This window comes from Macrotis lagotis, chromosome 1 (genome assembly GCF_037893015.1).
Source record: "Macrotis lagotis isolate mMagLag1 chromosome 1, bilby.v1.9.chrom.fasta, whole genome shotgun sequence".
Classification (NCBI taxonomy): Eukaryota; Metazoa; Chordata; class Mammalia; order Peramelemorphia; family Peramelidae; genus Macrotis; species Macrotis lagotis.
The window spans coordinates 279052787-279075449 of record NC_133658.1 but is presented as its reverse complement, the minus strand read 5'-3'; positions in this window follow the sequence as shown (position 1 = coordinate 279075449).

Below are 22663 nucleotides of genomic sequence, written 5' to 3'. Positions count from 1 at the left end.
TTCTGGGCTATCTGCAATGGAGAATGCCATCTGTATCCAGAGAAAGAATTATGGACTTTGAACAAAGACAAGACTATTACCTTCAAATTAGAAAAAAAATCATCATATTATTATGTAATTTTACTGTCTCATACTTTATTTTTCTTCCTTAAGGATATGATTTTTCTGTCATCACATTTAGCTGAGATCAATGTATTCTATGGAACCAATGTAAAGACTAACAGAATGCCTTCTGTGAGGGGAAGAAAGCAAGAATGGGAGGAAAATTGTAAAACTCAAAATAAATAAAATCTTTCTAAAGAAAAAAAAGACCCTTCTCTTTGTCAAGGTTGGACTCTCCACTTGGACCTTGTTTCCATATACTTTCTCCTCTGAAAAATTATTCCTTTGCTCATCCTCACTCCCTCCCCCATGTGTTTCTTCCTTGCTCCCTACAAATGTGCTCATTCTTTAACACTTTCCTTGACTTTACCTTGCCTCAAGCTATCTTCCTCTACATCCCTTCCCTTCCCAGTCAAACTCCAATTCACTACCTCCCTTTCCTCATCTCCTAGTACTTTAAATACCGTATAATTTGACTTCAGAACCCATGATTCAAGTGAAAATACTTTGAACAAGAATAGCAGTGATCTCCTAATTACTGAATCCAATAGTCTTTGCTCCATCCTCCTTTTTTAAACTTGACTGCAGAATTTACTATTGTTGATCTCCCTCTTTAAGATAATCTCTCTAAATTCCAGTGATACTTATTCTCTCTAGGTTCTACTACCTGTCTGACCACTCAACTGCTCCTATGTTGGGTCACCACCCAACTGCTTCCCATGTACAGGTATATTCTAAGGCTTTGTTCTAATTTTCTTCTCCCTCTACACTATCTATGGATAATTTCATTATCTCCCAAAGAATCATTATTTCTTGCAGATGACATTCAGATCTATATATCTAGTCTGTATTTCCCAAACTCTAGTCCTGCATTGCCAACTACCTGCTATACATCTCCACCTAGTTATCCAAAAGACTTCTCAAACCCAATACATTCAAAAAATCTGCCTCACTATCTTCCCACCAACCATCCCCAAGAAAGATTCCTTTCTCATATCTTTGGAAGACAAATCATGTTTCAATCACCCAGGTTCACAACTTCATATCCATATTTAATTGCCAAACCTTGTTGATTTTATTTCCAGATTCCACATTCACAACAAAGGTCCTTAGCTCAGGCCTTCATTGCTTCTCACCTGGACTCCTGCCTCCAGTCTTTTCTGTTTTCAATTTATCCTCCACTCAACTGCCAAATTGATATTCTTAAAGAATGGGTATGACCCAACCCACCCAATGCAGTACCTGATACATAGTAGGTATCTAATAAATGTTTGCTAACTGGTTATATCAATCCCTACCTTAAGAAACTCCCAATTGCCTGTAGGATAAAACAGACTCCTCTAATTGACACCTAAAGTCTTTCACTTTTAGAGTTATCTAGGTAGTATAGTAAATGGCATGCTAGAACAGAAGTCAGCAAGACCTGAGTTCATATCTCATCTCAGATGTTTAGTTACCCGGGGAAAATCACTTAAATTCTGACTTCCTCAGTTTCTTCATTTGTAAAATGATATTTTGGTTGCACCAACCTCACCAGGTTGTTGTGTGGATCAAATAAGACAACATTTGTAAAATGCTTATTATAATCCCTAACAAATAATAGGTGTTTGATTTCACTTTCTTCAATCTAATTCTAGCCTAACTTTCTAGATTAATTATACATTAATACACCCCCTAGGATGCTTTACAACTGAGCTAAACTGACCTTATTTTTAATTATATGCAATATTCTCCCTTCTATCTTTGGACCTTTGCATTATTCCATATTCCAAGAATACTTTCTCTCCTCACCTTCTCTTCTTGAAATCTCTAGCCCCATCTAAGACTACCTCTTGATCCTCCTAATCATTAAAGTTTCTCTATGCCTCTCCTCCCTTCAGTCCAAAATTACTCTGCTATATTATTTTTATTTCCTTGTCTGCATATTTATTGTTGCCCATTCTTATCTCCCACCTAAAATGCAAGCTCCTGGAATGCAAGAACTATTTTGTTTTCACTTTGTATCTTTAGTACCTAGAACTTACTTGTTGATTTGTTGACTATATCTGTTTTTTTTAATTCCAGAGGTAAAAAAAAAAAAGAACCATAGAGATAGGAATAAGATTGACAAAGAGTTGGACCCTACAAAACTGTAATCACATTTCCCTTGCTAAGACAAGCTCAGACCTCACTGCAGAACAAGAGGTTGGGGGGGAGAAATAGATGTATGATCACACAATAGATCAAGACAGGAGACAACTTTGACTCTCTAGACCTTCCTTCCAAAAAAGTAAATAGATAAATATTTGAAATTTTTTAAAAACAACAAAATAATCCTTTTATTGTAATAATAACTTTCTAGACTTTTTAAAGCACTCGTTCATTTTCTAATTTGACTTTAATTCTATGTACCAGCTCCTAGATCCAGTTTATCCTAAGTACTTTACCAATCTGCCATGAACACATCCTTACAGCCTCTCCTCTCTTAGATATTACCTTCTTTTCTCACAGAATTGCTTTGATCAAGAAATGATAGCTCTCTGTGTCTATCAGCATCAAAAGTAATTTACTCAGTCAGATGGTGTAATAGTTAGAGCACTGAACCTGGAGTCAGGAAAACCTGAACTTGAAACCAGCCTCATATATTTTTCAGTTGTGTAACCCTGGACAATTCACCTAACCTCTGCCTCAGTTTCCTCAACTGTAAAATGAAGATATACTATCAACCTCACAGGGTTGTGAGGGTCAAATAAGACCATAGTTATACCTAGTTATGCCTGACACATAGTAGGTATTTATAAATATTTATTTCCTCTCCCCAACCTTACCCTTTGGCTTCATTGCTTATCTTCAATGTGTACTCTCTCCTCCAACCAAGATAGATTCTTTACTGACCCCTCACAAACATCCTGACTCATAGCCAGCCTCCAAAGCTTTGCTCATGCTAGTTACCCTACCTAGTATGATTTCTTCCCTCCTTTCCCCCATTCACATTTCTAGATTATTACAAAATTTAACCCAAAATTCACTCCCAGTAAGTCTCCCTGAATGATCTGATTTAGCACCATGTCACATCTACAACTTTCTTCTATTGCCTAGTTGCTTTGTATGTGTCTAAGTGTGACTCTCCCCAATCTGACTGTGAATTCAGGAATGCTCCTTGACTTCAAGAACTATCTCCTCTCCTTTCCAGATTCCACAGGTCCTCTCAAAGGAGGTACTTAGTGAATGTGTATTGAATGATTGAGTAAATGAATGACCAATCCAATCCCAGCTTCATGACTTCATTTGCATGGGAGTCTTTGGGAGTCAATCAGTTCAAAAAGGGTTAATTCTCATTCACATCCATCCTTGGGACCATAGCTAACATAACTAACATTCCCTAAGGAGTTAGGTGTGCAAGGAACAAGCCACATGTAACTTGTGGTCCGGGGTTCACAGCTTTGGTCTGGAAGATCTGCAAAGCAGTCCAAGAGAGTTTCAGAATATACTCACAAAGTACAATACCTACCTTTACTCCCTCTGCCCTGCAATCATTGGCTCTAGAAAAACAGTGGCTGCTTGAAATCAGGTAGTTTCCTTAGTTGCAGCACAAGTTGATTAGCAGAGCAAAAAGTCCCCCTGTGGAATATTTATCATGATAGAAGCATCTGATTTACATAGGACACTGAAATAAGTACTACTGACATTATGATTATCCCCATTTTTACAGATGAGAGAATTTCCTTAGGATCACATTAACAAGCATCAGAGGCAGGATTCAGATCCAGGTCTGACTGTCATTAAAGTCCAGAATCCTTGCCATAATGCCACCTCCCATAATTCTATTTTGATGCATTCAGCTCTGGAATCTTTTTTACTTAATTTTCTGATCAAGAATTAACAATCCCACAAAAAGCAATAAATCAAGTATTATATTTTTTTAAAAAGCAACTTAATTTAGGGGATGTTTTTCCTTTTAAAAACAGAGAACATAAAATTCTATCCAATTAATTTTAAATATTTGATTTTTGGCTACCTAATGGAAAGAGATTGTGGAGAATTAGAGCTATAAGAAACTTCATAGATCATCTAGTCTACCCTAAGGACCAGACTTGTGATGATTTCAGCCATTCAGAAAAGGAAATTCCCTCTACCAATGAGACTCAGCACCAACTCTACAACTTATAACCTCAGATCATTGTCATTGTCTGTTACTGTGAGGTGAAGTGACTTGCTCAGGGTCACAAAGTCAGTATGTATCATATATAGGCCTTGAACCCAGATCTTCCTGGCTTTGAAGTCCACTCTATTCTTACTGTCATCCTCTTTTCCTCTAAACTAACCCCTTCAGCTTTAAAAAAAATTAAGTGAATTTTTAAAAATTGAGAAATTTGCTCACAATCAAGTTGACAGTTAAGCAGTAACAAGGGCAGCTAGACACAGTAAATAGAGCCCTAGCCCTGAAATCATAAGGATGTGAATTCAAATTCAGCTTCAGACACTTACTAGCTGTCTGACCCTGGGCAAGTCACTTAACCCCAATTGCAACAAAAAACAAAAGCAGTAACAGAAGCAGAATTTAATTCCTATTTCCCTGATGCCATAAAAGAACAAAGTAAATACTTTAGGTGCTATACCATTTTAATCTCTAAAGGCAAAATGGGGCAGGAATAGAAAAGATAAAGGAGAAAGTGTTGTCCCCCATTCAGTGTAGTCTAAAGATATTGAAAAAAAAAGAACTCTGGAGGGAATCAAGAGAGCTAGATTCTAGTCTTGGTTCTGCCACTATCTGATGGTCAGTCAACAAACATCTATCAAGTGGTTACTCTGTACTAAAGGCTGTGGATACGAAGAAAGAAAAATATGGTATCTCTGCCCTGGAGGGGCTTCCCTTCTAATGGAGAGAATAACCTGTAAGCAACTGTGTACATTCAAGGTAAGCATGCATAAATGCAAAGTAATCTCAGATCTGTGCTTTGGAAAGATCACATTGTCAGTTGAGTGGAAAATAGACTGGAAAGGGGGAAAACCTGAGACAGAGAGACCAACCAGGAGGTTACTGAAATCATCCAGGCTTGAGAAGATGAGCTGATCTTTGTTTGGTTTCCTACTTCTATTTTCTTTAGAATCTCAATAGAAGAAAGATTTGAAATCAAAAACAGAATATTTAGGACTATAAGGAACCTTAAAAGTAATCTAATAGGAAAAAACATCCTCTTCTTTGAGATTTTGGATCTACCCTTTCTTCAATCTTGATCTGCTGTCTGTCTTGTCTTTTGTTTTGCTTTGTTTTAATTTGAATGATGTAATAGTTTTTTCTAACAAAAAGGTTGAAGTTACTCCCTACAGTGACAAAGTAAATCAGTAGTAGAGAAGACTTCTTGACTCCCACCCAATCTAATATACTTTATCCTACACTAAAATAGAGGATATTGAAATCCTAGTAGCTTGATTTAGTCCAAAGACTTTTATATTAGCAATATTATTAAAGATAAAATTATACATGGGCCCTGTTAACAGATATATATAACAAATATACTCTGTAAATCAAATTTGTATAAACTGAATGCTTTTCCTCCAGTAACTTAAGTTAAAGCTGAAAAATATCTTATTCTCACTTTCTACTGGTCTTCATTTTTCATTACCTTCTTATCTTGTGGTGTAGAACCATAAGTTTACAATTAGAAGTCAAAAACCATCAATTCCAATCCCTTTACTTTACACAAGAAAAAACAGACTCTCAGAGAACTAAAATAACTTATCTTTTAGTTGTCAGTGTTTCAGATCAACCTAATAGAGTACAATGGGTGTCCTTCCTCTGAAGCAAATATTTGTCTGAGACAAAGATCTGCAATGTGAAAAATGCGATTGAGACTAATTGACTTTATAGGCTGAATTTGGTTGGGAAATTTCACTTTTTGCTGTGCAGTATATAATCCATTCTATGAATACTCAATGGAGGGGGACTAAAGATGATTTTCAGGATGTCAAGTTTCCCAAAAACAAAACAGAATCTTCAGAGTTGTGCTGATTTAAACTGAATCTAAAATTAAATGAAACAGTACACATAAATGGAAAAAAATACCTGCTCAATTTGTGGAGCCATCTTAAGGAACAGAAGATGGACCATACTTAGGTCATCCATGATGGTGGCCAAAAAAGACGTTAATGACCTGAAGAAGCACAATCATATGGCTTCCACAAGGGGAGGTAGCTATCATAACTATTAAGGACTACCATACACAGCATGAATGAACTTCAAATTCTAAGAGATATATCTGAAGCAATTACTATAATTACTTACCAATCAAAAGAATGTGTTAAGATAACTTGACCTCTACTATTGACAAAATTTAAGAAAATAGAACCTATTTTCATTTGGTCCTTTACTTCTAAGAATTCCTTTGAGTCAGATGCAATGGTAAGACTATATATCAAGACCCTACAACTAGAGAGAAAAGATAGACTTCAGTGAAGTTTGGGCAAACAGACAGACCCAAGCCTGCTGCTTATTTCATCTTAGTTTTGATTCTCTACAAGATTAGAAAGTCTGTATGATCTTTATTCTATACTCTGAGAATCAACTTGTTAAAATGACAAGCTGACTGAAGGATTTATGATAAAAACTACTATCCATCCCCAGAGAAAGAACTGACAGAGTCAGAATGAAGAATATTTTTTACTGTCTTATTTTTCTTGGAGATTTTCTGGGTGTATATTTTCTTTTGGAACATGGTTAACAAGGAAATATGATTTGCATAATTATATGTGTATTACATTTATCAAATCACTTGCCTTCTCAAAGACAAGAGGGGAGAGAGAAGAAGGGAGAAAATTTGGAACTCAAATTTTAAAAATGAAATTGATTTAAAAATGAAATTAATTTAAAAATGTAATTTAATTAGAGAATGTAATTGGAGAAAAATAAAATATTCAATAAATAATTTAAATTTTGAAAACATAAAATGACAAGTTGATTCAGGAAAGTAAATCTTTACTTTTTGGGGCAATCCTTATCCTCCCTCAGATTGCACCAGGAAATTCTCATTTTTCATTCTCAAGCCCCTGATACCTGGTTATGATCAAATGGTCAGGAGGGAGAGGAATACTTAGAAGTATCAAGAAATTTTTTCTTTCCAAATGCTAAATTGTGGGGATAATGATGGAATCAGAAGTCAAACAGATCACAGGAGCTCAGACAGAGCCAAGTTAGTAGCCCAACTCTGAGGGAGTACCAATTCCATGGGTGACATTACCTAAGGCAGATTTACCATCAAAGGTTAGAGAACCCAATAATTATGAAGGTTACCTCTTGTAATCAGGATCCTTTCTGTAGCTTGGGAGTCAGTTTCTGTGCCAAGGACATTAAGACCAAAACTAAAAATGAAATAAGTAACGTGTTCTTTATCCTCTGACTGTTTGGCACTGACTGCCACAACCACAAGACCCTGAGGTGATGAAGTATGGCCAGCAGGATGTTCTAATTATACTACTTCAAGCTGTCCTTTATGGAAAGTTGACTAGTCACAAGAACACTGACCTACCCTGTTTCAGGAATCTATCCTTTGGTCTTTGTCAATGTAGACTTACTATGAATCACTGCAATATACATATCCTTATGTAAGAGGAGTGTTTCACACCATGATCCCAATTAATATAACTAGTAATATGTTCATTACCCTGATAGCTTTCTCAGGAGAGATTGTATCTTTGAATCACCAATCAACTAAAAGTTAAAAATAAGTGTGAATGATTCTAGACAATTCTAAGTACAAATTACGTAATTATTTAATTTGAAGGACAAGTCCCTGAGTCACTGGATAAACATACTGGAACTGCTGGAATCAATTAGACATCCCTCTAGGCCTATGTATATCAGAGAGATTCTAAAAGGAAAAGTTGTCAGCAACTGCTTCATGAATCAAACTTTGAAACACATTTTAGAAGATAATTCACTCATATCTATACCAGAGAGCAGCAGGATGGGAGAAATGGAGAATGATACCAGAAGTAATATCATATGCCTCCCTCTCATATGCCCCTAGTAATCATATCATTAGGTAAATTGAACTAGTAACAAATAATATATCCATTCAGGAGCTGAGGAAGGACAAGCTAGATAACAAGAAAAAAACCACTTCAGTCTCACATCTCTCTGACGTAAGGAAGGGCACATTCAGGACTTGGACTCTACAAGGAGAACACTAAAAGGAAACAACCAGAAACTGTGAGTTGATCCTTTGTCATGTATGTTCTCTTAGCTTGAGCTCACTTCCCCCTAGACTCTGTGCTTGTGGGAGAATATGCTTCAGATATTTGGGAGGATTATTATAAATCAACCTTTCTTTAGTCAGTATCCCAGAATAAAAGCTAATTAACTATGACTGGCTAAATTCATATCAACTGGATAATCAATAGGGTCAATGGATGACAGTACTATAAATCAACTCCTCAGGATTACTCCTAAAATCTTGAGGAAATAAGTCACCCTTTAGGGATACAATCAGTGGGAGTAGGAGTTGGAGTCCTTTACATTTGAAAGGAATCACTGAAGAGGTTATACCTCCAGGACTATCATTATTAGATACACTACTTTTCTGTGACCCACTAATTTTTTTCTCTTTTGTTTTAAGCTATAATTGCACAGCATTTTCCTTACAAGTCATTTTATTTTTTTACTTATTTGAATACTCTAGTACTAATACTAATTGTATCATTATAACCTTGACTTTAGATTTTCGCATCCTAAAAATTCTATTGTTACAAATTTTCCTAAATTAAATACTATGATACCTCATAAAAGTTCATTTCTTCATCGACTGATTTTCTTATTTGTGACATAGATCTAGACAAAATGTCTGAAATTCCTTTGAACAAGTCTATAGGTTAAAATTGTCCTAGAAACCCCAAGTAATCAACACTAAGTGCTAAAACCTTTTATGCAAGTCCCACACCTTTTGAAAGTTTTTCTAAATGTGGTTTTCTTATAAGTTGACCCACTTGTCTAGAAAGAGATGAATTAGAAAACTCCATTTGATTGCCCTTATAATAGCAGAGATCCATTTGAGAAATCTGTGGTGCCCTGTGGTAAAGAAACAGAAGGAATTTATCTAAATCTCCAAGATGATAGCCAATGGTGACAAAAAATATATCAATATATCCTATATATCAAGATGCAATTTTGTCCAGATCCCAGTTGGATGGTCATATGTCCTGAAGGAATCATGGAAGAGTCTTCATCCAAGACAGTTTGAAGGCTTGATTTTTTTTTCAGCTGGTTAATCAATGAGTTAGTGATTTTTTTTTTAGGTTAGTCAAGAATTTAATCCATTTTAATGTATTCAGCTCCAAAGTAGAGAGTCCCCTTATAGGGGGGGCTCCCCCAGACCTAATGCTGTGTTATATCACTTATTACTGAGCTGAGCCTAGCACAGAGAGGATCTCCATAGTGGGAAAAAGAGATAAAACAGTCCCAGCCCTGAACATGCCAGTTTCTCACCAGAAAGTTGAACAAGTGACTTCTAGTTGATGCCAGCTTCATGATCCTTGTGGATATAATCCTGTGTGCTATGACCACTCTATAAGGACCAGACTTTTCTTTTGAAATAGGAAGCTTTGATTTTTTTGTTCCTTTTCTTATTGCATTGAAAAAAGGTCTTTTGCAAACACCAAGGCAGATAATAACCTATGGGGTTTGTATAAAATTATGCTGTCCTTTATAAGCTGTATAATTATATATTTGAAATTATGGATATTGTTAATGTCTAGATTTGTTTATTAATTTTGAGACACAGACTTTTACTTAGAATCTTTAGTAAAAAAAAAACTTTGAAAAATATCAAAAAAAATAATGCTGAACCTCCTCAAATCACTGCAGATCTATACAGGATTTGGCACTGGAACTTGCCAGTAAATTTTCTGGGGACATCAAACATTGAAATAGGGAGGAAGGAGCATAAGGGGGAGTATCACTCCTCCAATTCCAATTAATAGTACTCAATGCCCAGATAGTTCTATCCAGTAATAATACTTCTTTGATTGTTATGGAGTCAGTCAGTTCATCAAAGATCTAAAATAGGCATTAATTCCTAGGTACCTCTATTGAATCAATTGATGAAGAGCATCAAACAAAAATCACTTTTGGTATTTAGGCCATTGCTTAAAATCAGGTGATGAAATGTACTAGGACTGTTGGAAAAATTAGACAGAATTATATAGATATAATTATATGTACATGGTAGGCACTTTTAATAGAGGGTACTTTTAATAAATGTTATTAAATTGAATTGAGGCTACTTGTGACAATTTGGAATGTTATGACCCAAAATGCTCAAATGACAGTCTCAAATTACATCTGTACAGTGATCTTTCACTTCATTTTCCTTTCATCAGGACCCAATTTTCTGGTACATAGTGGAATTATTGTTGTGAGCACAACTAACTCTGAGGTTCCTTTTCAATTTCTTTTTCTACAAGTAAAATATTCTATGAAGATAATATTTCTGAAGTGGGGAAAGTTGACTTGTGAAGAAAACATTAACCTTCTAAACAATTCTGCCTCAGCCTCACTTTGCAAATATATTGGAAGAACTAGGCCCTGTAGAGTGTATGTTTACTCAGTTAATTAGTCAACAATGTTATAAAGAGAGGTGAAGAAGAGAGAGGCAGGGTTCCTAGCCTTCAGCACAAAACTACTTTAAATCATAAGAAAAGAGAATGTGGAACATTAGGAGAACTATAGAAGAAAAAAATTAATCCCATTTCTGTCCCCAATTACCTCTGTGATCTTAGGGAAATCATCTCTCAGGATCTAAAGCTTCTTTGTTTTTGAATTTAAAAAGGTACACTTGATGATGTCTAAGATCTTCTACACCTAAACCTGCAATCCTATGAATTTAAAATGATAAGCTGCATAGCCCAGACTCTTAGGTTCTACTGGACTCCAAAAAGGGGAACAGTTACTAGGAGTTAGGAGTCAGAGGCAATTTCAATAGAGGATTTGATCAGCAGAGTTTGATAATCAGTGAAGTTTCATGTCAGAAAGTGTGTTATACTGACCAAGAGCTTTTCTGGGAACTCTGTTAGTAGAGGTTGTCTTAATGATCAATGGTGCCTCTTCTTTCCAGGCTTCTGGTCCCCAGGCTGGTACAATAGGTACTGATGAAAGGATTATCTTTCTCTTGAGCTCTTTGAAGTTCATGACTCTCTTCTCTCTCTCCCTCTCTCTCTCTCTCTCTCACTCTCTCTCTCTCTCTCTCTCTCTCTCTCTCACACACACACACACACACACACACACACACACAAACACAGACAATCACACCTCCTCCTTTGCCTCTACAACCACAGTTTAGTTCTAGAGAACCAAACATTTTCTGAAAAGCGATATAAAACTATGGCCAAAGACCAATAAAATTGTTCATACCTTTTGACCCAGCAATTCCAATTCTAGGTCTATATCCAGAAGAAATTGTAAAAAAAAAAAAAAAATGGAAAAAGTCCTACATGTTCCAAAATATTCATAGCAGCTCTTTTTTGTAGTGGCAAATAATGGGAAACTGACAGTATGTCCATCACTTAGGGAATGGCTAAACAAGTTATGGTACATGAATACTATTGTTTTAGAAGAATATTATTGTTCTATAAGAAACCATAAATGGGGGCGGCTAGGTGGCGTAAGTGGATAAAGCACCAGCCCTGGAGTCAGGAGTACCTGGGTTCAAATCTGGTCTCAAACACTTAATAATTACCTAGCTGTGTGGCCTTGGGCAAGCCACTTAACCCCATTTGCCTTGCAAAAACCTAAAAAAAAAAAAACCATAAATGGTTGGACTCTAGAGAAGCATGGAATGATTTATGGGATCTGATGCAAAAGGAGTAGAATCAAGAGAACAATGTATACATCAACAACATTATAAGATGAACAACTTTGATGGAAGCAGCTCCTCTTAACAATGCAGAGAGCTAAGACAATTGTATTTGAATGGATCTGGAAAATACTATCCCCAACAAAACACAGAATAAAACAACTCTTCTGTATCTGATAAACACTTTATAAAAATTATCTTTTATGTATCTCTTTCCCTTAATCCTAATTCCTCATGCCAAAAATTATTAATTTGTAAATATGTCTAACAAAAAATAAAAAATAAAAAATAAATATATATATGTGTGTGTGTGTGTGTGTGTGTGTGTGTGTGTGTGTGTGTGTACAATGCTTAACCTGATTGTTACCTGCTGAGGGGAGGGGGGTAGAAAGGGAGGGTAGAGGGAAATTTTGTAACTTAGAAATATGCATGTCCATATAGATGAAGATAAAGAAAATAATTTTGAAAAAAAAGAGAGAAAGAACCAATCATTACCTGATTTCTTTCTCAGGATAGCAAAGTCAGGGTGAGCTACAGAAAAATATCTGGGATTGTGTCCAAATATGGCAACAGGTCAAGTCTAAGAAAGTAAAGGCATTAGCTTTAGGACATTCAATCCAACTGAGGTTCCATCTCATATGAATCTCTTCTCTTTCTGATTATGTCTAACATTAATTTCCTAGAACAAGTGCTCTGACACTGAGTATAAGTAATATAAATTACAGCTCAGAGTAAAGAGAGAGATCATTATAGGTTAGAGTATTCAGGGCAAGTAATTAAGTCCAGAAGAGGAGTATGAAGGTAGACAAAGCAAAATACTCTTTGAGAAACTCCTAGCCTAATACTGTTTAGGGCGTAAGAGGATGAGAGATTAAGGAAACTGAGGCAAAAGTTATGAAATCTGGCTTCAAGAACTGAGATCCTTGCTTTCCTCTCATTTTGAAATAATTATTGAAATGGCCAGCACAAAGGCCCAGGGGTTTCTAAAGAACAGTAACAAATTGCTAAGCTAGTGCATAAAAGATAGACATGAATATGCCACCAAATCAGAAAACACAATTAAGGTCCAATATAGCATAAGAAAAAGAGTAAAAAGACAATTTGATTCTCCATGGCCTATTCTGACCTTAGAGACTTCAGCATGCTCTGTTTATATTATTTCTTAAACTGGTAGATGTGTTTAAAAAAAAAAAACAGTGTATTATTCCACTAATGTATTTTATTCCACTTGACATATATAACCTGATTTTAAAAGGAAAATATCCAGAGATAGACAGGAAGTAGTTTGTCCAAGGTGTGTTATATCACCACTATATCCTCCCTTTGGACTCCCCTGGAGATAGTTCAGTATCCAGAGCCCAAGAGTCCCAGTTATTGCAATGCCTTCCCAATCCACCAGATATATTTCCATCCCCAAACCGTCACTGAGGAGAGACTCCTTAGTGAAGAAGGGGCCTTTGATTCCCACTACCATCAAAATCATTCACTGATCAAAAGCAGGGAAACCCAGAACCTGGAAATAGAAGCAAGTACCCCTCAAACCACTAGTCCTGATCCTAGCCTAACCCTCATAGTGATTGTCCAGTGAAGCAATCCTAGTGGAAATACAACCTTCCAACCGCCTCTGTAAGTACTTCAGGTCCCACCTTCTCAACTTCCACAGCTACCCTGGAAAGAAAATTTCTATCACCAAAGTCTTTGGGATTTTCAAGTGCTTTAATATGAAAAACAAATAAAGTTTTGCCAATGGAAATGCCATTTTAAAAGATGCATTACCATCAATTTTGCCACTAGGTGTTTCCATGTCTAATTAGCAATTATATGTGTTATATGTGTTGACTCCCTATAATTAGTATGTGAATTCTTTTACAGCAGGAACTCCTTGACTTTGTTAGCAAAATAAATGCTTTTTTCATTCATGTAATAATTCAAGGATTCTTATTTTAGATAGATTAGAAAAACATAGATATAAATCTAGGTTTAATAACTCTGTAATGTGGATTGTTCAACAATAGAAAGAGGTCAAAACTAAAATGAGACATGATTAGTTTAGTTAAGTTGTTGTCTGAGACCACAGAGATACTTGCCAGAGGACTGTCAGAACTCAAGGTTTATCCTGTCAACCATTACAGGATGGTTGTATGTCCATATCACTTTCCCATACACAGTCTCACTGATTCCCTTCATAAGTTGCTATTGCCCTATTAGAATATAAATTCCTTGGGAGTAGGTACTCTCATGTTCTCTAAGGGGAGTCAGTTGCTGGAGATTTGGTATGGTAGACCTGTCCTTCACTTCTTCTTCAATGTTCTTCTTCCTCTTCCCCTAATCCAGTCAGGAATACAGAAGAAATAACTTTATTGTGCTGGGTGGCACAGTGGATGGGGTGCCAAGCCTGGAGTCAAAAAGACCTGAGCTCAAATCTGACTTCAGACACTAACTATGTGACACTGACCAGTCACTTACCCCTGCTTGCCTCAGTTTCCTCATCTGTAAAATGAGCTGTAGAAGGAAATAGTAAATCACTCTATTATCTTGAACAAGAAAACCCCAAATGGGGTCATGAAGAGTCAGACATGACTGATTAGCAGCAACAATCTATTTTGAGGTAGTTCAATAGATGGAGCATTGGGCCCAGAGTCAGGAAGATCTGAGTTCAAACTCAGCCTCAGCCTATGTGACCCTAGGCAAGTCACTTAACTCTGTCTTAATCCATAGAAAAGAATATGTAAATCACTCCAGTATCTTTGCTAAAAAAAAAAAAAAACTAAATGGGATCACAAAAGAGTCTGATCCAACTGAATGACTAAACAATAACAACAAAACAAACTCTAAACCAGGCAAGAATTATAGATGATAATTCAGCTGCAAAGTCTTGCCTCATTGTGAAAAAATTGTTCAGTACTTCACTGTTCTTGTTTGGCTAGAGAATATTTTATGAATCATCAGATTATAGGGGAGTTATAGTCTTGATCTGGCTGGGCAACATTGGAACATTTTATAGTCTTTTGAACTGGGAGTGGGAAAAATAGAAGATGAATGAAGGTAGAACAGGGTTGGAAAATAAATGAAGATTAAAAACATTATATTAATAGGATAAAGTTATAGAAGCAGGAAAATTGTTTCCTAGAGAAAAAAAAAATTGCCTTTCGGTTCTTTAGTTAGCAATGTCCCCATTCTATTTTTCAGTAATGCCAGGATTCTAGAAGGCCAACAGTCCAAACACCAAGGCTTAGATTCCCAACTCTCCATGCTTTGAAAACACAAGAATTACTTACTATTAGACACCATTTCTAAACCATACTACCTATATTTCTGTCACCATCCTCATCTCCCATCCCCCCCCAAAAAAAGTTTGGACAGTGTCCCTAGAACCACTCTGGCCTCTTGTCTGAAACCAGGCTTCCAAAGTACTTTCTTGGCTCCAGGCCAAGAATTATTAGATATATTAGAATATATTATTAAAATACTATTAGAATATAAACTCCTTTCTATTTGAATATAAACTCCCTTGAGGGCATGAACTCTTATTGGATTGTATTTGTATCTGAGAATAAATAAATTGGCACAGAATAAGTGCTTAATTATATTAATAAATGTTTCATAAATCAGTCTAAATTCTTCAACAGTAAATCATTATAGAGATCAAGAACCATGAAGCAGACTTCATTTCTTTGGGAGGAATTAAAGTTGTAGTTGCTTTGCAAATGGCTTCATGATTTAGCATATACTCAAATCCTAGGATGTTGACACAGGAAAGGGGGGTTAGAGCCCTCCCACCGAAACTTCCCAAACCCTATTTAGTTACCCAACCAGTAAAGAAGATCCTCTTCTCATTGGAGTCATCATGTACCCTATTTATATGCTTTTCTAAGCAGGTAATACTATCGGCAAAGCCACCAAGGGAATGGGGCATATGGTTAGCTAACTATTATATAATCCTTCTGTAATCTTTGTGATATTCAAAGGTATGAGGTGGAGTAGTCTCCCACAGAGCATCTAACTAACATTCTGAAGGCCTTTACCTATAACAGGGGTTCTTAACTTGGGATCTATGCATTTTTTAAACATATATAACTCTCAATATAATATTTTTTGCTTTATAATCCTGTGTTTTATTTTATGCACTTACAAATTACTGTTAGAAGGAATGCATAGTCTTTGTCAGATTGTCAAAGACAGCCATAACACAAAGGAAGGTAGGAATTCCTGCTCAGTCCAGGAAGAGATTCTGGGAAGATGGAGGAGTAGGTCAGAAAATTCTAAGCTCTCCAGATTTCCTCCAAAAACAAGTCAAAAAAGTATCTCAAGGTGAATATAGAGCAGCAAAAATAAACAAGAGTTTGGGCATAACAGTGGTCCTCCTGAGCTAACAGAGAAGATCTGAAAAAAAGATTCCCCAACTGAGATTCTGGCCAATGAAGAGTAAACCCCGTTAAGCTAACAGCCTGAAGCAGCAAGAAGCAGTCCTGGGGCAGCAGGGTTGGGAAGTAGCCTCCACCCCAGCCACAAGAATCCTCACCTCCAGGATGGTATAGGAAGTAGGGCATCTGAGCAAGAGAAGAGAGGAGACCTCTGCTGATAAGGAACACCAGGACCAGCTGTGCTGCAGATGTGGTTCTGGAAAAAAGGAACCAGCACACACCTGGTCAGTGTAGGATAAGTGGCACGGGACACTACTAGCTGTGGACACTTACAGGAAAACTGAGTTCTCTATCTTTCAGACCAGAAAGGGGAACAGTACAGCTACTCAAGAAATAAGATCATTTACAGTACAGTGTGGGAAGGGGTCCCAGCTGTGACTTGGAGGGGGAAAGGAGTGCAGAGGTTGGACTCAGGACAAAGCTCTTGAATACAGAAGTACCATCCTCTATACCCCAGGAGTAGAGGTGAATTTAACACCAAGCTTCTAAATTTTTGTTTAATGAGCAGGCAAAGGAGAAAGAACCCAACCATAGACAATTACTTTGATAGTAGAGGAAAATACTAAAACAAAAAAAAAAGCCTCTCCTGTTCAAAAGAGTAAAGTCAAATGGCTACCTGATTTTTAAAAACTTCATAGAAAAATTTAAAAATAGATTTTATAAATCAAATAATAGAGTTTCAGGAAAATTGAACTAATAAATAAATTAATAAATAAATAATAGATGAATAGATGAATAAATAGATAGATAGATAAGAACAATTCAAGAAAAACAAGAAGATTATGAAAAGAAATGGAAAAGAAGATCCAGAATCTTAAGGAAGAAAATGACTTCTTGACAATTAGAATTGAATAGAGGGAATCCAGTGAAGTTATAAGATCAAGAAGTAATAAAACGAAAATAAAAAAATGAAAAAATAGAAGAGAATGCAAAATATTTCATAAGAAAAACAACCACTCCAGAGAACAGATCAAGAAGAGAAAACAAAAGAATGATCAGACTACTTGAAAGCTATGATCAAGAAAAGAATCTTGATACAATAAAAAAGAAATAAAGAAAATCATACTAACATATTAGAAGAAAAGGGGGAAGTAGAAATAGAAAAAAATCATCAATCACCACCTGAAAGGGATCTTGGGAGGAGAAAACTGACAGGAATATTAATTAAATTCCAACATCACCAAATTAAAGAGAAAGTATTAAGAACAACAAGGAAAAAAAACAATTCAAATACAGTGGAGCCAGAATTAGAATTACACAAGACCTAGCAGCAGGTACATTAAAAAACCAAAGTTCATAGAACACATTCAAGATCCAAGAGAAACATGTGGCAAAGACCAAATTACAAGGAACTCAAAAAGAACAAATTGTTTACTGTCTATATGTGGAAATTTAAACCATATTCCAAGATTGTTATTAGTAATCAAATATATAGATATAGAATTTTATTAAAGGGTTATAAAAACTTTTTATATTCAGAAAGAAATAAGAGGAGGGGGCAGGGAGAATTCTAAGAGAATAAGGGAATAGGATAAGAGGGTATATGGAAGGTTGTGTAGATCAGTGGGGAGAAGGATATAGAAGGATGTGAAAGGGAGGGATTCTTGAAAAGAAGGTAGATTAAGGAATGGGGTGGGGGGCAAGGAAGCGAGAATAAGGAAAATAGAGGAATGAGGAGGGATTGTTGCTTCCAGCAAATAATATAAAAATGAAAGATAAACATAAACCAAAATATACAGATATCTATGAATATGTATGTATGTATGTAAATATCTATGTACATATATGGATATTTGTATATAAATGTGTATGTATGGGTGTAAATGTGTGTATATATATCCATAAGTGTACATATATGCATATGTCCATGCTTAATTGTAGTCTGGGAGATGAGAGAAAAAATAAAGTAAACAGTGCACACCAGAGAACAGAAGAAAACTTACAAGCAAGCAAAGAAAAGATGGACAATTTTAAACACAATATACTCTTATGTTTTACTCCACAAATTAAGTTTCTTTTTTCTTTTTTGTATTTTAGTTTAAAATAAAAAAATTCCTGCTCAAGGACATTTTACATTTCTGGTACACTGCCATGAATTGATAGAGCTGACCAGCATTCAGAACATGCATAGTCTATTCTGACTGGTGCCAATCAGTTTAGATACGTGGGTACATTGATTCTAGAAATGCACAATAGCACATAAAAGAGGGACTCTACCTTTGATTCAGAGAATAAAAAGACATTCTGTTTTCTGTTTGCTCACTCCCTGGAGAAGAAAAGTCATTTATGCCTGATAAGCTGGAACTGAATATGCCTACAAAAATCTCCAGCAAAGAACTTCAATCACTCTCTTTGTCATTGAGAAGCAAGGCAAGCTAGGCAAGAAGTGCTGGAAATCTCTAGGTGAGGTGACCTACCCTTTCCCACCCAGGTTGACACATAACAATGAATATGAAGTTTCTGCTCCTTTGCCTTTTTGTATTTGTTCATTCCTGTACTTAGGTAAAGAAGTATTGACATAAATGGACCAGACTAAAACTTGTTTGCTTCAAAAGGTCAGAGGAACCACCATATAACATTTGGGGGTCCATGGCAGAAACTACTGTGGTTACCACAACCAATCTAGTTGAGGAGCCTAAGAAGCAATCTTTTAGCATGCAACCCAATAGCAAATCGACCCAGCAACCAAGACAAGAGAGTGGCTGGTCCCTCAGTTATACCACACCCTAAAGTGACTTGAATGGTGGAAATATTTCATTGTCACCCCACTCTAAGCTTTAATCTACTTTCTGCAGGGATACACAACTTCCCTATGGCTACCCAACTTGCCAGTACAAATGGCTGTTGCCCTTCATTCTCAAAGAGAACCAAAATGACATCACTATATAAGGGTCAATGTACAGTGTGACTGATTGTGGCTGATCAGACCAATACAAACTCAGAACACTCTACATGAGCTACCAAGATTCTGTTTTGTTCATAGAGCACTTTCTTTGATGTGATGCCATCTGTGATGATGATGCCATACTTGGGTAATTCTGTATTGTCTTCCATGTCTCACAATTAATTTCAAAATACTTCAGAGACCTTGAAAGCATCTTTGTATTGTTGCCAGAGAAATGAATGCCACCAATAAAGATTGAGAGCTCTTATGAAAGTGCAAGAATACACTACTAGCCCTGGAGTTGAAATAGTTCAGGATTTATTTCACAAGCCTGCAGAATTCACAGATTAAAACTTTTTTACTGAAGAGACAGCAAGTTGCTTATAAGTGGTTTGAGAATGGGCGAATAACAAAGTATTAGCCTGGGTACCTGAGGGAAAGAGTGAAAGGAGACTGGGCTGCAAACAGAGAACCCGGCACCATGGAGAAGAGGTCTTAAGCTTGAGGACAGGTTGAAAAGCAAAGTTTTAGCCAAGACTGCTTGAAAGTAAGGGAGGAAGAAATAGAAGTCATAGTAGTTCTCCAGTGAAACACATGGTTCTAGCTTGGAGAGAGAGAGAGAGAGAGAGACAGAGACAGAGACAGAGAAACAGAGAGAGACAGAGACAGAGAGATTGTCTGTGTGTGTGTGTGTGTGTGTGTGTGTGTTTGTGTGTGTGTGTGGCCATCCTAACAGTGAGGAAAGAAGGAAGAACTTCTCTTCCCGGACTTCTTACTTAAATGTATTTCCATAGTGGGTTGGACAAGGGTGAGTTTAGAGTGTGGTTTAGCACCTGGTTTTGAGGTACTTTCCAATACTCCCGCCTCAGGGGTGGCTCTACAATGAATGGCCAAGATAGTGACTTTCACTAGTCTTTCCTGTCCCTAAGGGTACAACTTTAAGTCTGACATTTCCTGTGACATAAGATGATAATTGTACCTTCATGAACTTGACCACCAGTGAAAGCATGGCCAAGGTCAAAAAGGAAAATCAAGAGGAAGTGTCTTAATTGTATAGAGCTTACAAGGAAGTAAAATTACAGAATTTTAACAATGCAAAAAATTTACAAAATTTACTATGCCCTTAATTCCTTGTATTAGTATCATTTCTTCTGACCTTTGTGTGAGTTCTCCATAAAATAGTCCTTGAAGCAAAAATAAGTTTAGTATTCAAATAACATACTCAAACCATTGGAATTGACTCTCTGCAGTTAGGTTTGAATGCTCAGCAGTTAAGTTTGTAAAAGGACCTCAATGTGGAGTACCTTAACTTGTCAGGTGATCTTCAGAATCTTCCTAAGACAATTCAAATGGAAGCGATTCAGTTTACTGGCATGGCAAGGGTGGATTGTCCAGGTTTCATAGACATGCAATAATGAGGTCAATCCATTTTACACATGAGGAAACAGGGGTTCGGACAAGGGAAAACTATTTAGCAAGAACTAGAATCCAATACCTCCTGATTCTCATTCTGGACTCTTTCTTCTATATCACAGTTCAAAGGAAGTTATGATACTGGGAACATTATCAGTGTCATAATTTCAACATCAGACCATAATATTTGATGATTTTTTAAAGACATCATCACTTGAGGATTATTCAGGAAAGGAGGGTGGATCCCTATTCCATTCCTGAACTGGAATTGGCAAAATAATCAAATGGATTCTGTGTCTTTTTTTAATGATCCTTTTTACAATTAATTGATTTTGTCCTATAACTGTCTTAGTCAAGATGCTTTGTCTCTGAACTTGGTTCAGAAATTCAGTTGACCAAAAACAAGTTTAGAAATCCAGTTCTCCTATTAATCACTCTTCTATTCTTTCGTCAATGAAATCTATTACCCTTGAAGGAGAAAGGTGAACAACAGGGAATCTGCTCTAGTATCTTTATATCAACAAGCTTTCCTTCAAGAATGTTTGGTTTGTTATCCAAAGAAGTCTGGTTTATTATCTTTGTCCTTGCAGATGAAACTGAACTAAAACAATGAATATTTCTTAGTCACAGAAGGGAAGGAAGGAATTGTTGCTAACCCACATTCTCAATTCCCATTAAATCCTATTTGTATTCCCTCTATAATACTAGCCTTCCTAATTTCTGAACTTCCCAAAACTACGAAGACAATTATGACCCTCATTTAGAGTCTGAGCTTTGTTGGAGTACCTGAGAGCTTATATATTGTTAAATTCATAATTTACTAATACATTGAACATGCTCAGATCTTTGTGTACCAGTTTACTTTTATTAAATCCTATTGAGACACGTGATGGCAGCAGTAAGATCAAGTTAGAAAAAATAGTTGCACAGTTCCCTTATGGGACCCTTTTTTCAGTGCTTCCCAGATTTTTTCAATTGGAAGGGTGGCTTTTCCTGCAGAACTTTAAGTGAACTGACTCTCTATTCAACCTCAAATTCCACAATTTGACTAGGAACTAGAAGGTAACTTCCCAGTTAGGCATAAGTTCCAACTTTGTCCATGCTTGTCTTGTGGTATTATTTTGTACTCGTTGTAATCATCTAGAAATAATTGGCAATATGAAGTCCAAGCAATTCCCCAAGGAACATAAACTTTGAAGAATTATTTCTCCAAGAGGGTTTCTTACCTTCAAGAGAAGATTTCTAAATGTTTGGAGAAACCTTTCCTCCTTCAAGAGTGAATTGAGCTAAATGATGAGAGTTATCCAAAAGTAGACTGAGCTACCTCCTCAGGTAGTGAGCTCTCTGCCACTACCTTCAAGGAAGAGGCTGACTGAACCCCCCTCCCCCTTGTTGGGGATCAGCACTGCTTGGTCAGGTATGACTGGGTTCCTACCAACTCTGAGAGTTTGGGCCTCCACATATGGGCACCGTCTTGGGGTGGGTGGCAAGGGGGGACGGGAATAGCCTTGGTCTCATCTTCCATCTTCTTCCACCCAGTAAAAAAAAATAAGAGTGAATGGGGGGGGGGGGGGCGGCTAGGTGGTGCAGTGGATAAAGCACTGACCCTGGAGTCAGGGGTACCTGAGTTCAAATCCGATCTCAGACACTTGATAATTACCTAGCTGTGCGACCTTGGCAAGCCACTTAACCCCATGTGCCTTGCAAAAAAAACCTAAAAAAAAAAAGAGTGAATTGAGGGTAACCTTGAGAGGTAGCCTTTGATATCTTTGAGAGGGATTGATACTTTTGGGGGGAAATCTTAAACTTTAGAGGATTTACTTCCTCTGAGGGGACTCCTATGTGTGTGTGTGTGTGTGTGTGTGTGTGTGTGTGTGTGTGTGTGTGTGTGTTTAAATAAGGAAGAGCTTCCTAAACTTAGAGAATTTACTTTGGGGGAGGGAGGTTGGAAGAGGGACTACTAATCTTTGGAGGTACTTAAATATTAAAGAATTTCTTCAAGAAAGTTCTCAATC